The following is a 23,225-nucleotide window of genomic DNA, read 5'->3' as shown; positions in this document are numbered from 1 at the left end:
CCTCTCAGGTTATTTTATAGAGGACTGGTTTTGCTGCTAGGCAAGTGATGGGAATAGAGCTCCTTTATTTCAGAGATGGAGAGGTAGCAGAATTCCCACCCGTTGCCACCGTGGGCTGCTGGGCAGGCTGTGGGGTCAGTATAGTGCCAGCTCTTCCCTGCGTGCCCTGAAATGCCAAGCGGGGATGAGGTCTCCCCTCTGGTCTCCCCTTGGGGCTGAACAGTAGTGTCATGGGTTTCTTGGCTGCTGGTGACCATAAAAGGTCAGATGTTTAAACAACTCTACTGCAGCATGTTAAAAAAAAGTTCTAGTCTGAACATGTTTTAGTCTGTTCTCTTATACTTTCACTGGTTTGTGTACCATTGGGAAATAATCGCTCTAGGATCAGCCAAGGACATAGGTAAATACTCTTGTGATAACCATTCAGATGCAGGTTTTTTGGGGCATGGTTCTGCACATCTTTTAAGCATGCCATGCCCTTTGATGTATAACCCCTTAACTTATTATTACTGGGGTGTTTATGTGTATTTAAACAGTAATGTAGTGCAAGTAAATACTGTCTTATTTACTGGTTCAAAAAGATTTTACTGAGCTGTTTCTGAAGTCCTATGAGAGTGCCTTTCTTATGAAAGATTTGTCTTCTCTATTGACAGCTTAGTGTTCTGATCTTAATACTTCTTTGCCCACTATTCACAAATTACAGGGTATACAAAACATACTCTGAAACTCATTCAAACCTTTAAAACTTATTATGTCTAGGAGAGACAGATTTAAGATTACTGAGGTTTCTGGTTGAAGAACTTCAAGCAGAAATCCATACTCCATTAGGTTTTCTAACACGATGTGACCTTAATTTTCCAGGTACTTTGCACTTTAAATTGAAGATAGTATTTTAATAGTATTTAAGTCTCCCAAAGAATCTTGTAATATGTTAGGCTTAAGTTGTGAAATATTTGAACAAAAATATAAGTAATTTAGATATTTTTAATGTATAGCAACATAAGAATATGCATCAAATAATAAGTTGAAATAGGTGATAAAGATTGTTTGGTGTATGTTCTAGTAAGGTTGTGTGTGTGCATACAGTCAGCCATATTTCTTGAATAAAAGTCTTTCTTTGCATTTGTTTATTTTAGGCAAAGTAGTTTCCAGTGCTTTGAACTTAGGGATTTGTCTCTTACATCGCAGTGTACGTCAAATGAAAGTCTACCTAGACAAGAACCATGAGGTTGTGATCCCATCTGAGGAGATTTCAAGTTACAGAGCTGTGTTGACTTGCTGTGGAAAAAGCTGAAGAATTGTTTCAAAAATAATTATAGGAGAAGATAGGTGAGAAACTTTTTGTTTTCTTGCTAATAAATGTTAAAAGGAATCTAACGTTATCAACAGGTAGTGTTGTGCCCAGCTCCATTGGATGTTAGAACTGGACCTAATAAACTGCAGCAATGGTTTGTGGAAGCTTCTGATTTCCCTCCCTCTAATGTAATCCTTGAACAGTCAAATAGTTATGCAGTATGACAGATGTAAAGCACATCTTTTTTAAGAATCTTAAAAAAATAATAAAAAAAAAAGTGAGAACAACATGTAATTGAAATGTAACAGCACTTACACTGGATGTGCAATTATATATATTTAGATGCATATTTGTACAATTTGTAAGTGTGTATCTGATGGATACCCTGGGAGTTTTTTGTCTAAAAATCATGTTTTATTCATATATACCAGAAGTGTCAATTGCTAGGTTTTCTGTAACTGTCTGCAACACTGATTGTTACTGTATACTGTAACAACTTAACATAGATTGCCTTATTTAAAGACTTCCATTACTTTGCCGGTAGAAACAAAATATTGTTTAATGGCATGTCCTTTTTGCATGCTTGTGTGCTGATAACTGCCTAGCAGATTATATGAGTGTTACAATGTCAAGCAGAATTGCTTGAGATATGTGTATTAATACTGAGGCATTTTTCAGTCACAGCTTCAGGTTGGGTATTCTAGTTACTGAGTACAGGAAGGAATTTTAAACACAACTCAGCAGGCAACGATTAATTAAATCTTGCTTGTCTGAACTGTTATATTCTTGTTCTGTTATATTCTTGTTCTTAGCTGCCAAACATTGAGATTTCCCCATGTATTTCATTAGTTGTTTCCCAGTCCCTTGGGCTTATCCGTATATCTGATATACTTCTCTGAGTTTTTCAAATGTATTGATAGTGGCTACTTAATTTGGTCTTACTGGCTGATGCAGTTTTGGTCGAGTCAGAATAAATTCCTTTAGCTGACAAGACTTTCAATTCTGATTTTCAAGCATCGCAGGCTGCCTTGGCACTTGGTGAGTGTGAATAATCACCTTGTATTCCTGCAGAACGTGGAGGAGAACAATGTGAGTGCAGAATGGCAGCTAGGTATCTTGAATAAGAGCTATGAAAAATTAAGTCTCTGTGAAAAATTAAGTCCCTTTTTTGTTTATGCTTCTGGACTCTGTTTTGTTAAAAGCTACTAACTTGACCTCTGCTTTGCTGAATTTTACAAACCAGTAGCTGTGAGTAATAAAGTGTATATTCACAGATATTATTTTCAGCTAGAAGGCTGCGAAGTTTGGTATCTACTAACTCAGAATAATTATGCAAGCATCCTGGTACTCTGAAATGCAAAGAGAAGGGGTTTAAGAAGATTTCAGATAGAAAATTGCAGTCAAAGTATGAAAAGATTAAAAATACAAACCAAATTCAGGCGTTGGTTGTATTAAGGAAAACAAAGCTGTGGTAATGGTTGAGTTCAAAGGAAGTGAAGGGCAAAGGCAGAAATGGCTTTGCATCCTGACAGTTTGAACCGGTAATTTTGTTGTAGTCAGCTAACAAAGTGAATATTAAAACAGCCTCTAATGTTTGGCTCATATGTGAGTGAATTGGTCATTATCTCTGTGTGGGTGATAGAGACCTGAAAGGTCTTTTTGGGATATCTGGAAGTACCATGTTCATACCTTAACACATCGGTTTATGTCCAGAAGTTTTTGAAGTCGGGATTATTGCAGTCCAATCAGTCTTTACTGAGACAAGCTTCCCTCTGAATTTAGAAGGACAAATGTGTTTTCACAGCGTATTGTCACTGGGAACTATGTAAAATCACAGCCGCTTCTTCTGCAGTTTGCAGAATCACGTTATCACAGAATGGTTTGGGTTGGAAGGGACCTTAAAGCCCACCCAGTGCCAATCCCCTGCCTTGGGCAGGGACACCTCCCACCAGCCCAGGCTGCCCAAAGCCCCATCCAGCCCGGCCTTGAACACCTCCAGGGATGGGGCATCCACAGCTTCTCTGGGCAGCCTGTTCCAGTGCCTCACCACCCTCTGAGTGAAGAACTTCTTCCTAATCTCTGATCTAAATCTCCCCTAGTTTAGTTTAAAGCCATTACTCCTTGTCCTATTACTACACTACACTTTACAGTGTTACCTCAACTGTAATGACAATACAAACAGAGCTACAACCTTTGGTGGTGTGCCATGATAGCGTTGTTTGTCAGTTTTAAGCAAAATCACAGTTCCATGTTCTTCACATTCCAACCACAGATAAAAACAATCCTCGCGGTAAATACAAGGCACAATGCTAGTTTCTGACTAGCATTTTACAAGAAAAGAACCAAACTTATTTTTTAACTTGGAAAAAATGATACAGTCCTGTTCTTTTAATTGAAAGAAAGGAACCTTTGCCTGTGAAAATTAAATCCTCCACAGTTCACAGTTGCTCTTCAAACTTGTCAACCTGATAGCGAAATCGTGTAATCTGGCAAATAGCATGCCTGAAGCTTATTGTGGTTTTTGGGGCAGTGATATCAGCAGACGATGTGCTCTGTTGATTTTAATCACATTGAGTTTGATTCTGATCCCACTGACCTGGGTGTAAACACAAAGTAACATCACTGACTTCACTGGATTTGCCATCAGCGTGTAAATGAAATCAGAATTTATTTCATTGCACTTACGGTTCCCCTACAGGATCTTCAGAAGTCACCAGAGAAAGAAAGGTATGGATGACTTTTTTGATCTCTTCGTGACAGCTTGCTTATTCAGATGGCACTGGTCTCTGACCAGTTGTTAACATTGTCATGTACCTCTTTGCGCGCTCACACTGAAGACTCAAGGTCATTGCGCTAAGTGCACGTGGTAGTTGACTTGTCATTGTCTTCCAGTCAGTTTGAGCTACTGCAGCTTGTCACTAGAATCGCTCTTTATTCATGAGCTTTTGTGCTGACTTTACAGTCAATATGAAACTGGTAATACATTTTGGTGTATCTGGATGGGTGGAGTGATTGGACATGTTCGAGAGTACTTCCTGGTAAGCAGCCCTAACAAACTACTGAAATGTAGGATTAAATCCTGCAAGTTTTTTTCCCGTCTCTGATGTTGTCACTGGGAATTCTGTCTCCATAGAAGGCAAGAAGATATTAGGCTTGTACAGAACAGAAACGTAGCTTGTTCACAGCAGATTTTATAGCACAGATGTCAGTGACACAGATGTGAATGTGTGCTAGTGAAGGCTTTTTCTTAACATTGAAAGCTTGCTTTCCAGACTTAGAAGCTCAAATCTCCACAGTAGACCCTTTTATAGATTGTTTTTGTTTTTGTTTTTTTTTGTTTTTGCTTTAATGGGATAAGACCAATTAATTTGGTGCTGAGCCTGATGTGTTTTTTCCTCCCTTTGTTTTACTGAGCAATGAAAATTAATGGGAATCCTGTGCCTGATTGTTACCTGTGCTTCTTAAAATCTTCCATTTCAGTATTTTAAAACCTTGAATAACAGCTACAACTTGATGAACTTCAGGAATATCTTTGTTAGTAACTATTAACCATTACTTGTAACTAGGAAGTATGTAGTAACTAGTTTCTGTTACCTCTGTTAATAATTTGGTCCACTGTAACTTTTATTCATCCTCTGTATAATTAAGGGATAATACAGAAATATCAAATAAGAGAGGAGGAGCATGAAAAAAATCAAGTATGGGCTGTACTTTTATACAAACAACCAAACTGTTTAGTGTAACATGTTAATGCAGTTTAATGAACCTCTGACCTGGATTTTTCTAAGGTATGTATGCGGGAAAAGAATTGTCTATAAGCATTTCTAAAGCCCCAAAACACTGCCATATTTAGGGCTAAATCAACTAAATACTCGAAGTATTTTCACAGTCAATGCTATGTTGTGGTACTTCTAGGTGTTTACATTCTGGAAGAGAGCTTTAGATCCTTAAATTCCTGCCCTGCTTTCTATGAATTCACCCTTCAGCTTTGTAGGTATTTACGTTGTAATTTCTAGAAAACCTCATCTTCTGCTTTCCATGTATATTTCTCATTCGCTTTCTAGGATTATTTCCCACCTACTTTGTAGGAATTGTCCTGATGTTTCACAGTAACTTTCCTCCAGATGTTCCAGGAAGTGCTGGTGTGCTTTCTAGAAATTCTTTCTCATTTCCAGGAATTTTCCTGTACTTTCCAGGAATTCCCCTTGTCCCCTTTCTGGCAATTTTTCTCCTGTGTTTTTGGGATTTTCCTTGTGCTTTTGGAGAACTCTCCCTTCCAGACCGAAGTTCTCCAGTTTGTATGTCTTCTCTCTGTCCTTGTATGATTTTTTTCTCTGCTTTCTGTATGTTTTCTTGTATATTTTCTAGGAATTCCTCCTCTGCTTTCTAAGACATTTTCCTTTTGTTTTGTAGGAATTTTCCACATTTTTTGGGAACTACTTTTTTTTTTTTTTTTTTTTTTTTTTTTTCTCCAGGGTTTCGGGGTTTTATCATGCTTTCTTGAAATTAACCTTTCACTTCCAGGTAAATACATTCTCTTCATTTAAACTGATGGTAAAAACGTATTCCTTATGAATAGATAGGTATTAGCTATTAAGATCAACTGTTTTTATGTGAATGTGGAGGTCTTTAATTTTTTGCAAAAGGCTTTGATTGGTTGTAGCCTTTCTAAAGATTGGTGCATGGTCGGATTTTGGGAAAACCTATGTAACATGAAAATATTTTCACGGCTTTGTTAGCTCAGTCTAGAGTAAGCTGTGTGTACGCAGAGACCGTCATCTTGCTTTTGCATGCACGCATTGCCAGCTGCACTGAGGTTCTGGCCCTGCCTTTGTATGTTCTAGGTGTCACTCTTCCATAACTAAAATCGCAGGAGAAGGCCACAGTATTAATTCATAGCTCTTGCAGTGCTTGTCTTCCTGTACAAATGATTTTGCATGTATTAATATTTTTACAACATTAAGCATTATAAGTGGCATTATCTTAATTTAGCAGATAAGGAAAATTGTAGCAGGAGGGTGATGTAACTTGTCAGATCCCAAAGGAAGTATTATGCCTGAGAGAAGATTTAATTTCTGACTCAGTTTAGCAGCAGATATGCCAAAAGTGGAAATGAGCAGTCAGAAAGGCTTGAAGGCCACAATTCTGTTTTTTCTTTTTTTTTTTTTTCTTTTTTTTTCCAAGTTTGGGTATTGTAGATGCTAAAAATCATAGAATTGAAATAAAAGCAGATTCAGGATGTTAGATTATGAATAGAGATATACATGGGCCAAGTAGCTCCTACCTTTCAGCACCAGAAAGTTGAAAGTGGAAATTCCTAGTGTGTGACCATCCTTTATTCACAACAGACAACGTGCCTATTAGCGTATCTGCCTTGACCAGTAACATCTAAATATATCAATGGGAGCTTACCTTCCCTTTGCATCCCTTACCATCGGGACTTTGATCAAAAGCACTTACAAATACTTTTGGACTGGAAAGGAAAAATAACTTCACATTGCTTTTTGATCACATTGTCAATTCACAATAGAAAAAAAAAGGCAAGCTGCAAGTGTGATAGGGAAGTGCTTCTTGGTGCCTAAAGCTGTCACGTAACATTTTCTCCTTTGCTATTTCCCTTGTGTTGCATGCATATTATACAGTCCCTGTTTATTAAAAAGAAAGGAAACATTTGTCTGCTATTTCTGTACAGCTTTTAATTGTATAAAGTATACATTTGTCATAGTTACTCAGTTAAAGTAGTTAAAGCAGAGAATTCACCGCTGGCGCATTTGAAATTTTGGATATTTATAACCAAAAGGTACCTAACAACCATACTATATATTCTGGAGTACTCACTATTCTTGCTGTATGCTGGATTCCTCTCTCAGCCACTCTGTTTCATCTATCCATAAGGCTGTCTGTTCGTGTCATGCTGTCTGTTCACTATTTGATTGGTTAATTAAATCTGTTGTTATAGTTCCTAGCTAAGTGTTTAATAAAGCATTGCAAATTACTCTTAGGTGCACACAGGTGTTGTGGTGGGGTTTGCCTGATGTCTTGCCCGTAGTACTGAAACTCGAGAGGGTCTGAGGAAAGCCATATGACCCTTAGAAGGTGATTAAAGTGTCAAGAATAAGAAGTCATAACCAAAAGCCAAGGTAGGATATATGTGTATATAAATATATACACACACACATATATATATATATATTTTTTTTTCCTACTGACAGTAATTTGATTTAAAGCAGCTGTAGGTTCCTCCTTTTCTGTATTTCGTTTTTTTTTTTTTTTTTTTTTTTCTTGAACTAATATTTAAAAACCTGTCTATAACACTTTCTTGTGGCTAGACACAAGCATTCACAAAGGGTTTCTGGAAAAGTAGTCCCTCCTTTTTCTTGTGTAGCCTTATTGATAATGTAAAAAAAAAGACGTCGTTCATTTTATTTATAGGTCAACAGAAGACTTTATTTCAGCATTTTTGAATGCAAAATTTTTGTACAGAAAGAAAAGGTTAAAAAATGCAGAATGTTAACCTCTTATATATAAGAAGATCATCAAGAGAATTAAAATATTTCTCCATAACACTAATTTATCTCTTCTTTGATCTAGTTATCTGATCGTCTTCTTGCTAAGTTTCAGAGAATCAAAGATTGTAATGGTTGTATCATATGACGGCTAAAATTTTCTGAAGTGGTAGGAAAAAGAGTACTAGTGTGTGTCAGAATATTAAATGTAGAAATGGGGTGTTAATAACATTTCATATAAATTGCAGATTGTAGGATATCGAGTGAGATTAGAAGCTCTTTCTAATGAGAAAGAGCTACAAACACTATATCAGACAAGAGAATATACTAAAGTAGTTCTTGCCTGCATGTAAAAGATTTTGTATTATTGTTTGCTACAAAACCATCTGCCATTAAAAAGAAAAGTCCTAGATCTGTTAAGTGAGATATGGGTAGGGAGGAACCTAGGGACTTTGCCACGTACAAATGACATCAGAGCTTTTCTCTGAGGTGCTGCATCAGAGGTGCTGGAGCAGAGGAAATTTTGCAGAATGCCTACTGAAAATTTGGTCCTTGTTTTCTACAAAAGCACAAGCTGTACACTCTGAAGCCAGTCTCTTCCATTTTCTTGGATCATTCTTCTATCTCATTTAACAGTCTCTAAAATGCCATCTCTCCTTGTAGTCTCCAGAGGTTTAAGCCTGAATTTCTTGAAACAAGGGGTGCTGCCTTTCATGGCAGGGCCGGACAGGGGAGCAGCTTTGACAAACCTGACAAATCAGTCAGGTTTGTACTGATTTTATAAGTGAAAGCTATCACCATCTCAAGTCAAGTAAGTCTATGTTTTTTGCCTCATATGCTTAGACGGTTATTATAGCCTAGGTTTTTCTTTCTACCTTCTTTGAATTCTCATTTTTTACCCCTGTGCTTTCAGAACTATTGCAACAATAATTAAATACAGTTACTGTGAGAGTTAGGGTTGTTTCTTTCCTCGTTTCCTGTAGTGCTGTATAAAGGAGTGGGCCTCTTGTATGTCCATAGCATTTGTAACAAGGGGAAACAATAACCCATAAGCAGGCTTTTCATTTTTTATACGTTTCTGTTTCAGAAATTGTTATAAAGCTAAAGAATGAAGGAAATTTTATTTTTGAGGTGAAATTATTACTATAATGTTTTTTACTTAGCTTATTGTTGCATAAGTGTTACTGCTGAGCTGAACAGAGATGATCTCAGGACATTATAATGACAGAATATATTATAAGTACTGAATTAACACATGGAACCTGATATTTGCTATTAGCTGTAAGCATATGTTTTTTCTTTGGGCACTGAATTGGTTAGATGTCTTGCTTGTGTAATGTATTATAGTTTTCATTCCTAATTGCTGAAAAGTTGCATTTTTTTATTTTTTCAAATGTTGGTACCCTTTTAGGCTTTTTATAAAAACCATTGATGATGCATTGAATGAAAGAGGCTCTAAGCTAAATCTATACATAGTCCAGATTTTGTAATTTTAGTATTTTAATATGTTTGTGAATGTATGTGTTTTGAAGGCTCAAGAATTGTAGTACTCTAAACACTGGCAATATTTGGGGTGGGTCAATTGTCTTTTGTTTGTGTTCATAAAATGCTGTTGGGTGTTTGTGTCATCAGTGCAACTGGGGCAGTGCCATTATGTATATTGTCGTTACATTAAAAGAAACTCTAAACTCAGAAATAACAAAACCATTATGTTGCCTCTTTACTAACATCAGCAGATGTATCTTGTAATGGAGCTGTGTGAGTACAGAGAACTAAACCAAACAAACAAACAAAAAAAAAACCCTTAGTAGTAAAGGATATTTTACAGAAAATGAGACAAGGCACGTCAGTCTTGCTTCAGCACTAGTGTGTCTCCACAAAAAAAGTAAATTCCTCTGTCTCACCCATATGTTCACTGATATCAAGTCTTCATACATTTAACAAGAGCTACTGATTGCTATTCTTATTTATTATTTTTTTTTCATAGCATATAGTCCAGTAAAGAAAAAGTAACATAGGCTATGTGAATGCTTTTTTTTAGAGCTTTATTTTTCCTATAACTGCATTAACTGCTATCATATTCTTTTATTTCTTTCTGTACCAACTGTGAATAATAACATGGATTATTATTTCTTAACTTGCAACTGCTTTGCATTATATTTAGTTTAGTAGTTAACTACAGGAAGAGAAAAAGCAGAATTGGAATGGTTCTGGTACTTCTTAACAGTATGTGTTGTGTATGGGATTCGGTAAGCATCAGCATTTTCATCCACCACAAGGAAATGTTAAAATTCTCAATAGTCCACAACAGAGGCAACTTATCCAGCCAAAAATTTAGAATAGGCGGGCGGGTAGGGTAGGATTGAGAATACTTTTTTTTTTTTTTTTTTTTTTTGTACAGAAATTATTGATCGCTCTGTGATAGCTAACTACTTATAGGAATCCTTTATTTACCTTTTTTTCTTTTTTTCCCATAGAGGTATTTAGGATTGTGAAATGGTGCTCAGTCTATTCTCCTCTGTAGTCACTGAAAGCGAAAAAAATCTATTGTTTTTGAAAATGCAAATGAACTGAAGGTAAAAAATATGTGCAAATTTGATAATTATACCGCTTGTTTGTTAAATTATACTGAGTAATTTACTGATTTCAAAATTGAAACAATATTAACTCCTTCTTTACAGGATTGTGCGTAGAAATGAGATTTGAGAACTTGAAATGCTCACATGAGTCCCTGGAGTCATGTGGTGGGAGAGATTTTGGTTAGGCTTCCAGTAGTTCCAAGGAGAGTGCAGTGGAATTGCATAAAGAAATTACTAAATCAAAAAAGTTTAAAACATTTCTGTCAGGCTATATTCTCTACAACGGGTAACAGTTTATTTCTTACTCTTTCTTGGCAGATCTTGTTCACAGAGATTTAAAAATGGAAAACATTTTAGTTAAAAGCAGTGACATCAATGAAGCAAATGAAATGAAATTAAACATGAAGGTAAGATGACAATTGTAGGTGTTCTGCTTAGAGGATTGGTTTTAATATCCAGTTATTACTGGGAGACTTGACTTTGATACCTATTAAAAGCTCTTGAAATGAGCTGCTAAATGGTGTTCTTGGGGGGAAAAAAAAAACATTTTGGAAGCAAAGTGCCACAGCTGAAAAAGGTGTTTTTTTTTTTTTTTTTTTCTTTTTGTAAAATGATGTGTATTTCTAGCTCAATTAAAAAACAAAACAGAAGAAAAACAAAACAACAACAACAAAAAAACAGAAAACAAAACAAAAAACAAAACCCTACTCCTGTAAGTAATCATACTTAATTCATCCCAATTTACATCAGAATAGTACAAAGCTGTTGGTTACAGGGAATCAGTAGGCACTGTAAGATGTAATTAATTCCTAAATTACAAATATTGTCATTTAATGTGCCTGTTAGTAAGTTAGGAAAAAAAGCGTATTTAGATTGTGCCCTTGACTGAAATACAAATATATTACAGGAATTTTTGCATATTAATAAATATTTACTACCTAAGCACAACATACCACGTGCTTGCACCTTTTTTTATTGAAAAAAAAAAAAAAAAGGTACGAAAGAATAGGAGCTATTACAACATCCCCACCCCACTTTTTTTTTTTTTTTTTCCTGATAGCCAAAAAGGGTGCAGTGGCTAAATTTTAATATCCTGGAAAGCAGAAAAACTACATTTTTGACCAAACCTCACTTACTTCATCATGGTGTACAGCATGACTAAAATATTTTAAATAATCTTTACTTGGCCCCAGAGTTTCAATGCTTATGTCATGACAGTTGTTTGAAACAGAGAGACTTTTAGTTTTGTCTCCTTGTGGTTAACTTTTAGAGGCAACCATAATTTGGCTCTGTTTCATTTCACTTTCATCTAAAAGTACACGGTGCTTAAAGGGACGTGGAGACAGAATGCAATAGAATTATTCCTTTGTAATATAAACTTGAGAAAGCATTTCTCACTCATAGACATTAGTAAAAGACGTGGTAAAATGAAAAGGAGCAGCAAAAAAACCCTTTGTAATTAAAATTTTGCTCACTGTATAAACATCTTGCTTCTAATTTCCTTGAAAGATTTTTATGAGAGTTGGGAGAGGGTGGACACACAAATGTCTGTCCCAATTAATTCTGGTATTGTAACTGGGCAAGAAGAAAAGGCTATAGTTTCCAAACATGAGTTTTCATTCTGTCTCTCCCCTGCCCTTCCCTTCAGTTAATTTGCACGCACTAGCTGCTTCATACAGCATGAATTTTTTGGGGTAATCTCAAACCAAAGCAAAAATTTCTAGTTCAGATTTTCTAGCCACTGCTTTTTGGGTGAATGTTGGAGTTGGTATTATACTTTTTCTGATTCAGACCAGCAGATCAACAAACAGAAAATTGCCTCCAGGAAGTGAAATTATCATTTTTCATCTTCTTTTTCTTGAGGACCAGCTTGAGTGACAGTGGAAACCAGTGGAAGTCTAATGTACAAGGACAAATATATTTGTACAATATAATAGAGATGTTGATTTCATTGGGCCAAAGCTGCTGACTTACGGAGTGACTGGCTCTGAAAAGCTGCCCCTGAAGGCAGAGGAGGAAGGTATGCTGCTTAGCTGGGTTTGCAGCCACACCAGGCATCATCTCATTCTGGTAGAGATGATAGAGGCATGTTTCCAGCCATTTGTTTTTCCTGCTGCTGTGTGTCCTGACAGTTGTGAGGAGGAGTGGATCCACCAAGAGCATGCTGTAGTCCAAAGTTTTGAAATTGTTCATGTTGATGTGACAGTCCAGGTTTTCACTTAGGTTCTTAACAAGCAGCACTCTGATTTATCAGCAACTTGGTTTTATTTATCTTCTAAGTTCTGTCTCTGTCCCTCCTTGCCCACAGCAATGTATGTCCCCACCATCAGTTTGCTGTAGTTGGGATTTCTGCCCTGCTTTGTTCACAGAGAATGCAAAGTGTTCAGCAGATTTGTCTTGTGTCCTTGGAGGATTCCTAGTCAACGTGAGCTTGAATGTCAAGAAAAAAAGTGTTACACCAAAACAACAACAACAAAAAAAGCTTTGCTGGTGGAGCAGATTGTCCTGCAAAATAATTACAGGATAAATATTAGTGATGGTTGGTGCAAACTTGGACGAATAGGGGAAGAAGAGACTGAAGATCCTTATATGAAAGTTTCATTGGTATTTATTTTTCTCTGACTTCAGCATTTTCACTACAAACAGTAACTTGTATAATTGACCAAAAAAAAAAAAAAAAGCCCATCTTTATTTTTAGTTTTAATACTGTATTTTTTTTTCTGTTAGATGACTGACTTTGGTTTAGCTGTACAAAAGGCTGGTGGTATTGACAGCATGTTTCAGTCTGCCTGTGGCACTCCTATATACATAGCTAAGTTCAGTGCTTCATTCTTCTTAAGAGCTAAAAGAGCTAAGTCATGCTCTGTTCCTTGCAGTCCATAAAAAGTCATTGTATTTCTAAGCTCCTCCTCCTTCTTTTCTCAGAGGAATTGTCATATGAGCTAAAATTGCCTCTATTTCTAACCCCATACAATTGTGTCAGAGACACAAAGTGTCAGTGTCAGGGAAAGGTTCAGCTGTAAAGAATGACAACCTTTTAGCAGAGTTCATCAAATCTTAGGCAGCTTTGGTGGGATAAATTGTCCACCACTATAAGAATTTACATGATGTATGTAGTTTGCATTATATAAATGTGAATGTTAGTATTTGTTTCTGACGTGTCCATTTTATGAAGCTGTATCTTCTATTGAGCAGTAAATTCCATAGGTTAACGTTGTGTTTGCAGGATGGTGCAACTGCTGGATTCCTGACAGATTGCTTGTGCTGTCTGTCTCTCTCTGTGGTCTGAGAGAGATCAGACCTTCTGAGGATCCAGAGGCCATAGGTTGCACCAAGTATTGATAGGTATCAAAGTAAGGTGGCTGACCAAATCAAAGTGGTTGGTGTTGTAAACATGATGATCTTTAGGTTCCCTACCAACCCAAGCCATTCTATGATCTAGCATAATTAACTCCTTCGTAACATCTAGAGAAGGTTAGGTGGGACATCTTTACAGCATTCCAGTACTGTAAGGGTGGGCACAGAGGATAGAGGTGCACTCTTCACAGGGAGGCACATGGAGAAGACAAGGGATAATAGGTGCAAGTTGCACCATCAAGAGGTTTTATCTTGATATAAAGAGAGAATTTTTCTATAGTGAGGACAACTGGTCACTGGAACAACCTCCCCAGAGATGTGACAGAATCCCAGTCACTGGAGCTTTTCAGGACGCAGTTGGACAGGTTGCTAAATGATCTCATCTAGACTCCCTTTTTCCATGAGAAAAAAGGTTGGTCCTGAGGATCTTTCAGGCCCTTCCAACCAGGACTGTTGTTTGATGTTGTGATTCTCTAATTTGGGTCTGGTAGGTGAGCAGAACAGCAGCATTCTTTGTCTTCCTCCATCAGTTCAGTGAACTCGAATGTAGACAAATGGGGCTCTGAAGAAAACAAGCAATAGTTTATTTTAAATTAACTCTGGGGTATGTTTCTTCCTTCTCTTGCTGTTATGGACGTTCAAAACCTCTGAAAGTCTTAATTGATAAAGAACTTTAATAGTATTTAAGGTTGTCCTATTCTTTAATCCCCTCTTGGAAAGTTCATGGATACTTCAAGCCCAGATAAATTTGGCAGCAGACATTATTGACCAAAGAATCTCAAAACAAGTGCACGTGATTTTTGCAGAGGTACCACTGGTAGCCAGAGGTAATCAGAGATCTGAAGAGACATTTTTAACAGAAGGTAGCTAATTCATTTCATGTTTCCTTCTGCAAAGGGAAGATAGAAGAACTCCATGCAGGAAAAAGAGGTACAACTGTTGCAAGACAGCTGAGGACTGCTGCCACTCGCCACTTGGGTCAGCCAATGGAGGTGATACTTGCTCCACTCACTGTCTGGTTCAAAAAGGAAATAAATGAGCAGGTCCCTACAATGAGGACCTGTATTGGTGATGCTGTACTGTTCATTGATGATGATGTAAGGTGCTTCTTTTCTGTTTTTTTTTTTTTTTTTTTTTTTTTTTTTTTTTCCCTTCTGTTTTTCTTTGCCCTTTTCTTCTCTGCTCCTTTAACCTATCAGGTGTTCATTGCAATCTCTTAGGTGATATGCACAACTAACTTATTATCTCATGAGCTTTATCATGACCTCTATTCAAGCAACTGTCACTTTGCATTTTCATTCTACATGTTGTTGTCTTCAAACTGCCGTAGTCTACCTTACAATATTGCAAAGTTAAGTTTGGTGCAGGTAACACATTCCTTTGTTATAAGGTCAACTTCTCCTCTAATGCTGCCTGGTTTTGAAGCCGACAGTGCTACCTGAGCCATCCCTGCTTACATAAAATTGATTTGTAACTTCTGACGTGCTGCAGAAACTTTCAGGAACGTCCATCTAAACGATTAGATTAAATTACAAAAGAGTTTTTTTCTTAGAAAGTTTCCATATAAATGCTGTCTCTTCTAGTATATGACACTGATTATTATCTGATGTTCAAACAAGTGTTGAAAAAGACATTATAGAAGGTAGTTGGGACGTATATAACCCATCCAAAAGGCATGTTTTTCAGGTGTGGTGTTTTTTTCTACTTAAACCATGAATGCTTTGTATTCAATAATATAAAGCTTTTACCCCTCTCTGATCTAAACTTCACACTGTAATACATTTCGCTCCGTTATCTGATATATTTTTTTAATTCTATGAAGTTTTTTTTCCTCCATGGTATATACCAGCAATGCATTTCACAGCTTGCTTAGAACAGACTGAAGCAAGAAAGAAATCTTCTTTGGCAGAAGATAATTAGTCCTCCTGACATTTTGATTGATGAAATACTAGCAGTGTTAAATACTTCTTTAAGTGAGTGGGTTGCATGGGATGAAATTACTTTCCGATTTACTAATCATGACAGAAACATAGAGTCTCAACACTGGAAGGGACCTTGAGTCACTTGATTTATTTCTCTGTCCAAAGAAAGAAGCAGCTATACTTGAGACATTTCTGATGAATATTTGTGTAAAGTGTACTTTAAGACCTCCAGTAATAGAGACTCCCTAATCTTCCCAGGCGGTCAATTCTGATGCTTCATTATCCTCCTAGAAATTTTTCCTCCTGTCTGCCCTGAACCTTCAGTTTGACAGTCAGCTTAAACTTACACCTACAGGCCACGATCTAATCACTTTTTTCATTATAAGTTTTCAGTTGACTCACCTGCAGCCACATAATTGCTAGAGCTGACCTAAGGGAGGTGGTGGGAGCCTGTGAGCGGGGCCGAGGAAAAGGGTGGAACAGCACTTTGTATTTTTAGACTATTATTTCTCACCCGATCCATCATGGATATGAAGAACAGGTAGCCACCTTCTTTCTTTCAGCAATCTGCTATTACACTTCTCCCTCCATCTGATGTTCTTTAGACTGAAAACCTTGAATTTTCTTAGTCCTGTCCTGCATTTCTGATCTTTGTGATTTACCTGCCATGCTCCATTTGGTAGCTATTATGTTAAAAAGGGGTGTCCAAAGTTGAGCACATCTGTTTGAAGCCTCGCCAGTGCTGGGCTGAGTGGAAGGACTGTTTTGGATGTAATGCAGGCCTTTTGCTTGTGTACAAAACACAGGTGATGACTGTCTTTTTGCAATCTGGCCTATTTTTCATCCAGCATGTTTAAATAAACTTCTAAGACAGAAGAGAGGGAGGAGTGTTGGTCTTCGTCTCCCTCAGTAAGGACAGGTGTATGGAAAGAGGGCTTCTACCAGAGTGGCTGTTCTACACCAAACCTGCCTCACAGAGCCCTTCTTAAGTTAGCCCAGACCTGTTAACTCCTCCTCAGCTTGTGATTCACTACAGTCCTGGAACTGTTGCCTAACCAACTGCTCTCCGTGTATTTGCATTCTGAGCTTGTCTTTCAATATACTTACAGTCATTCATGGCTTGATGTTGTCTTCAGATTTAATAAGCTTGTTCTCTCTTGGATCTTCCAGGTCATCAGTTACGAAGGTATCTTGTCTAGGACAGACACCTACAAAACATGCCTTTGATGCAGCCTTCCACTTTGACAATGAACAAATAACAGCTACTGAGAAACACTTTTACAAGCATGTATGCATTATTGCTGTGATATTTTCATGCAAGCAGTATGAAAAAATGAAAAAAAAGTTGCATGAAATGGTATCAAAAGCCCTACTAAAAGCAAGAGAGATGATGATACTCAGTGATCCTCCTCTAACCCTGAAGCCTGTCAACTTGTGCTATAAGGAGATTTGTTGCTGACAAGTGCATAATGGCTTACTTATCTCTTTGTTTTCTTCTAGATGCTTATTATTTCCAGTATTTTCCTGGGAATTAAAACTAATGGGATGCATCTGTAATTCTTTGATGCCAGCATTTCCACCTTGTTACAGACAGATACCATGATTACCTTTTTCAGTTTTCAAGCACTTCGCCCGCCTTCTGCAAAGTTCTTGAAACACTAATAGCTTTGAAAAGTCTTGTCAGTTTTTATAGTACTCTGGAATGAATTTTATCGGTTGCAGCTGATTTTAAAATTTCCAACCAAAGTACTTGGTAACCTTTTGCTTCTCTGTAAAAGACTGAGGTCTTGCCCCTTTGTCACTGATATTGATTGTGCTATCCCCTGCTTGCAGTTGACATTTTGGTCAAGATTGATGTTAAAAGACATTAAATACATTTGCCTTCTGAGCATCATCTATCAGTAGCATTCTGGGTTGAATACAACAGCAGCCCCTTTATTCATTGTCTTCCTACTACTCATATAGTTAAGAGATTGTTTCAGTTTTTAGCTATATTCCTTGCCAGTGGCTCCTCATTTTTACTTTCCGATTTTGCCCTGCTGTCTTTATTTCCCTCTTGTTCTTGTTTGTATTTCTTGTATGCTCCATCCTTGTGATTGAGACTTGTGGAAATACATGGTTTAACCAGACTGGTTTATTAATGGTAAGTCATAGCAGTTCCCCAGTTCGGTCATTTTATTTTGGATATGTTATCTATATATATGGGTATAAACTTAAACACTTGTAAATTTTCCTGTGATGTTAATAATGTGAAGTACTGTTGGTTTAAAATATTTTCAAAACACTCAATTGCAAATAAGATGATATTTGGGTAAGTAGGTTTTGGCCAGTTTGGAAGTATTAATGGTAAAAATTTCTTTTAAAGTCTTGTTTTACCAGCTGTGGTATTATCAAATCATTCAGTTAACCTATTTTTAATTCTTTAATGTAAGAAGTAGGTATCTAAAGCTTGGTATCTACCTAAATCATGAAAAACTGAAATGACAATTAACCTAGCTTTTTGGTGTGGTAGGATAGCACCAAATAAAATAGTCTCTGCCATCTGCTCTTCTGTTGCATGAAGGTTTTATTTTCTCTTCCTTTATAGAGCTAAATATATCATCTCCAGTGATTCTGGAATTGAAGACCATTGTTCTTGCTTTGAACTCATGACCACATCTCCCATGACGTAACAGATAAAAATATGGCCCCAAAGCAGCATCTTTTTGAGTAGCTGAAACAAAATTAAGTGATTAGTGAATTAGACTATAATTAGTGAATTTTTAATCTAGGATATAGATCCATTTGAATATTTTTAGAGTATTTTGGCATTGATTTTGTTTATTTTATGATGTATTCTAGCCAATGTGCAAACAGAGGCTGCTCTGTCTTGCAAAAACCCTGTGTTCTTTTGTTCTACTCTTACTTCTGGGAGAAGAAAAAAAAGTTCGTATGGTACCTTGCAGTACTTAAGTCAGCATTTTAAGAATGCCCCTTTAATAACTTACTGCGGGGAAAAACAATGCTAAGTTTAATCATACAGCTAATGTCACAATGTCACCACCTCCTTAACAGCTAAATGATAAAAGTGAGGACACATCAGCATGAATTGTTAAGGTCTGTACATTATTCATTTAAACATCTGCTGTTGGTTCCTCTTTACATATGGGAATAAATTATACCACATCAGCACATTCTTCATTCTTTGTGTTTAAGCATTTAAAAGTTTTTTTTTGTATTATTAATATTATTTTTTCTGCTTGGTTGGCAGCCCTTGAAGTTATCAGTGCCCAGGACTACAGTCAACAGTGTGACGTTTAGAGCACAGGTGTCATTATGTACATGCTGTAAGTAGATTGTAAAAGTAATATAAAATGTACAGAGCCATTTATAATACAAGCACTTACAATTTTGCTTTGAAATAAAAAGTAAACCTTTGTGCCAAAGCCTAGTAAGAGACCAAATTCTCTAATTGCTTGTATGTAAACATTACAAATTTCTATGCAAAAGAAAGTAAAACCTACAGCTCAGTGTTAAAATTTGAGTCTTTTATTTATGAAACATTTTATAATCCTGAAATAACATAATATTACAGAATATGACAGTGTAACTAGAACTAGCTGAGAGTCTACGCTTGTCTTTTTCATATGCTGGCTGGAGGTGTATGTGAGAAATAAGTTATTGATTTACAGATTATTGGTCAAATCCTCAAGTGGATTGCACAAACCATGCAATCAGGGGAAGGGCTTTCCTTCTCCACATCTGCCTGTGATAACTCTGTAACCAAGATGCTCAAGGGCTGCCAGATCTCCTTGTACAGGCTATTTGGGTCCTTTGAATGTTTGTCAGTCTGCCGTTATTAGAGGAAGAAATGAAATTTTACATTTGTAGGGGTACACACAACTTTTTATTGAAGTCTTTCAAGATTTGTAACATTTGTCGTAGTTACAGAATAATTCCTTTCTGAAAAATCTTACCCTGCCCATACTAGCTAACCACAAAAGGTAGCCCAGTAATTAACGATAAATTGTATCAAAGTACATAAGCAATTGTTCCTATGATGCAGTTAAAATTGAGAATTATGCAACTAAAATCTCATACTGTGAGCCAGGACTTTTTTCTTTCATAGTGTGTTTGCATGATTTTATTCCCACTTTCAGTCTTTTTTTTTTTTTTTTTTTCTGTCAGTTGCCTCCAGATGATGCTTTAATGCAAATGTTTTAGAACATTAACTCTTGCCATTTCATTTGTTGTTATTATTTTCTGTCCTGTGATTCTCTTACTTTTGTTGTATATGGCCAAGTTCTTTTCTAACTTCAGACTGTACAGGAGTATGCAGACATAGGCATACGGTTTCATAGCCTTCTCTTTTCTGGATTTTATGTGTTTTTTTTTTTTTTTCCCCCACTTTATTTTGCTTCCTCGGTTTCTTTTCTATACAATTAGCTCAGTTTTCTTCTTGTGTCAGCATGACGAAGTGTTCATGGTTCTATTGCCTTTGTTATTTTTTTATTTCTAAAATCTGTGTGTACTTTTTATGCTGATACAGAACGAGTTTTATTGTTGTACTTCATGGTATTAATGTTTGCATCACCATAATACAATATAATATATTATAAATTGGGCAACAAATTGGATGGTTTGACTGGCTAATAAGAATCCAGAGCAGTGCCTGCAATCAGCACAATTCACAGCTCAAAACTTGTAAAATTCAGAGTAGTGAACTGTGCTGACTGCAGCTTGAGCTCAGAACTTCCGACCTTCTTTCTTAATTAGCAATATAAATATTTTTAAAAATTAGCATTTCATAATCACAGTATTGTCAGAACAAAGTAACATTAATTCTCCCCTTGTTGTGTTGTCTACATGAGAATGAAAATACTGCATATGAATTAATGGAATAATTCACACTCCTTTTTATTGCTTAATTTGAAAATAGTAATACAAAAGCCATAAGATCATATTCCGATTTTAATTCTGTTTTTGCAATTTACTTTTTTTTCTACCCTAAACAGTAGCTTGTGCTTCTGGTGCTCCTCTGATGGGCTTAAAGATGCTTTTACAGCCATTATTGCTACCATCACAACTTTGACCCTTCTGGGCTACAGCTAATGCCTCCCTGGTAATTTGCTAGCTGCCAGAACCCTTTTTGCAGTGCAGATGGCATGCTCCATCTTGGTACCAAGGGTATTATTGCCACAGCGGGCTCAGTCTCTACCTATATGGGGAGCATAAGCCCCGAGGTGACTCATGAACTCTGTTTTCATGAATGTTAATGCACAGGGTTGCCTCTGCATAATGGGGCAATGTCATTGTGATGGATTTTTATATGTAATTTAAATTGAGGTCTACTTTATACTTTCCATTTCATTTCTATTTTAACATATACTAACAGAAACATATACAATAGTAACGGACAAAAAAGAAAATCCATTAAAATACAGAAGTATATTAGCACATTGATAGAGTGGACGAGCTAGAGTCCTGCTGCCTGTCATACTTTGAGACTATGGGCCACATGCTGCTCCCTAATAGGAAACGGACAGGGGCTTCTTTTTCCTGTACAATCTGTGCTATTGGATTTCTTGCTTACTCTTCTGAGTGTGCTCAGAGACTCTGGCCCCCGCAAGAGTTCTCAAAAACCTTTGTGCAACTAAAGAAGTCCAGGGTGCCTAATAAATTACTTCCTGCACTGCAGCAGTAAGAAACCTATTACAAAGATGTGTTACTCTTTGCTCCTTTTTAAAGGCATGGAAGAATTCTTCACATATTTTCAAGGTTCCATGTGATACATTTCACCTGCTTAACTTGATTTCTTTAGCTGAGTTATCTGTTGTTTGTCACTGCTTTATTTTGGGGAGAATGTAGTTCTATCTGTGAATAACAAGGTAATGGGAATTGTCACCAACCAATACTTACAGTACCATGTCCTGAAGTGAATGCTTTCTTCCAGTTTTCTTTAAATTGAGTTTCATGTGGATTTAAGTCCTGAAGGAGATTGGGAAGGAGAATTGGAGGATAAAAGAAAACAACAATTTTTTTAAGAGATATTTTGAGATTATAAGTTTTGGGGAAAATGCACTGTGCTTTTAAACTTAAGCCTTACCTTAAAATTAAAGCCTTAGAAAATAAACTCCAGGATAGTTCTCTTTGGTATAAATGGACAGGCATCCTTCAGTAGGATGTGACAAAGCTACCTCTGTGTTTTGAGAGTAGATCTAAAAACATAATTCAATGCAAATAATTTATTTGGTGAAGTTAGCTGCTACTTTGATTTAAATAGCTACAAATACGTGTATTAATCTATTGAAAGTGTTTGCTGTGTATTTCTTGCGTATCAGGTGTGCACGAATGTGATATTAAATTTCTATTAGATTTTATGTCTTTATTAGTTTTGATTGAAAACAGATTACATGATACGGTTTTTCATTTGTGATGTGATTAGTAGAGCAGATCAATATTTACTTTCAAAGTATATTCTCCAATAAACATTTGTAGTTGATATTTCTGATTAATACTTCTGTTGGTAACAGTAACAGTCTCAGAAACCAAATACAAAGCAAGTTTAAACACCAAATTTGTTATTAATATAAGCTTTTTTTAGGAATGCATTTGTTTTAGTTTCATACATATTACCTTTTTTAATTGTTATCGTATCAATTGTTAAAATTATAACTGGCATAAAGGAAGGAGATGATACAGGAGTAACCTGAGTTTACAAACATTCTGATGCCCCATCTATTTAAGTATGTTACTCAAAATAGCAAGAAAAAAATACAGGGCAAGAATGCAGTCGAGATATATTTTAATGAACCTATGTACACTTAAGGGTATATGTTAAATTTTTCTGTAGTTTCTGATACATGCGCTTTTTTATTATCCTATTTCTACTGACACCTTGGTTTAGAATAAGCCAAATAAACATTCACACTATGAAGCTAAAGGAGACAGCTTGATATCATAACATAAAGCAACTAATTAAAAATTTTGTTTTAGCATAGTATTTTTTTTCAGTACTAAAAGGTTATTATGTACTTCTGTATTTTTGTCTGAATTACACTTACTTCGATTTACTGCCATCCAGTGAAGAAAAATCCCTCCTTGTTACCCCTGTTTCCACCCCAACCCTGATCTTAGACTAAGAAGTGAACATACTTCTTAGACGGTAAGGTTTTGAAGATGTTACCACTTTTTGAAGAAGAGTAAATTTGACTTCAGGGGCATAAGCAACATACTGTATGACTAAACTATATAAAATAAGAATGACTATATAAAATAAGTATGGCTATACTATGTAAAATAAGAGTAAAATGGAATAAAATAAGAATATAAGCAAAGAAAATGTATACAGTAATTTTTATACTGAGTCAGCAACTAGTGGTTGATCCAAATCTTTTTTTTTTTTTTTTTTTTTCTTTTTTTCTTTCTGAAAAGATAGCTGATTGGGATTTAAATGCTTAAATTGAAAGAGGTATGTTTTTTTCTTGTGGCTGTTCAGTTCCTGTGACAGTTATAAACTCAGTTGAGGCTCGCTAGTCTTTTTGGGGACAAAATAATACAACACCAAGCAACAGAACACTTGTAGAGG

The 23,225-nt window shown here is 36.2% G+C and overlaps 1 long non-coding RNA gene across 3 annotated transcripts in view; it reads left to right on the top strand.

Moving 5' to 3' along the window:
- The first annotated feature begins 1,192 nt into the window (after positions 1 to 1,192).
- Positions 1,193 to 23,225, top strand: part of LOC113844209 (uncharacterized) — a 36,008-nt gene continuing 13,975 nt past the window's right edge. For 2 of the 3 annotated variants that reach the window (XR_005266348.2, XR_011809871.1), the window contains exons 1-4: positions 1,193 to 1,329; positions 10,698 to 10,786; positions 12,243 to 12,399; positions 14,634 to 18,984. This is a non-coding gene — a long non-coding RNA (uncharacterized lncRNA). The remainder of the gene's footprint in view (positions 1,330 to 10,697; positions 10,787 to 12,242; positions 12,400 to 14,633; positions 18,985 to 23,225) is intronic. The other variant, XR_011809870.1, reaches the window with a different exon arrangement.

Source organism: Anas platyrhynchos, chromosome 5, assembly GCF_047663525.1.
Source record: "Anas platyrhynchos isolate ZD024472 breed Pekin duck chromosome 5, IASCAAS_PekinDuck_T2T, whole genome shotgun sequence".
NCBI classification, from domain to species: Eukaryota; Metazoa; Chordata; class Aves; order Anseriformes; family Anatidae; genus Anas; species Anas platyrhynchos.
Note: the sequence above shows the minus strand (reverse complement) of the source record. Positions and strands in the feature narration are given on the sequence as shown.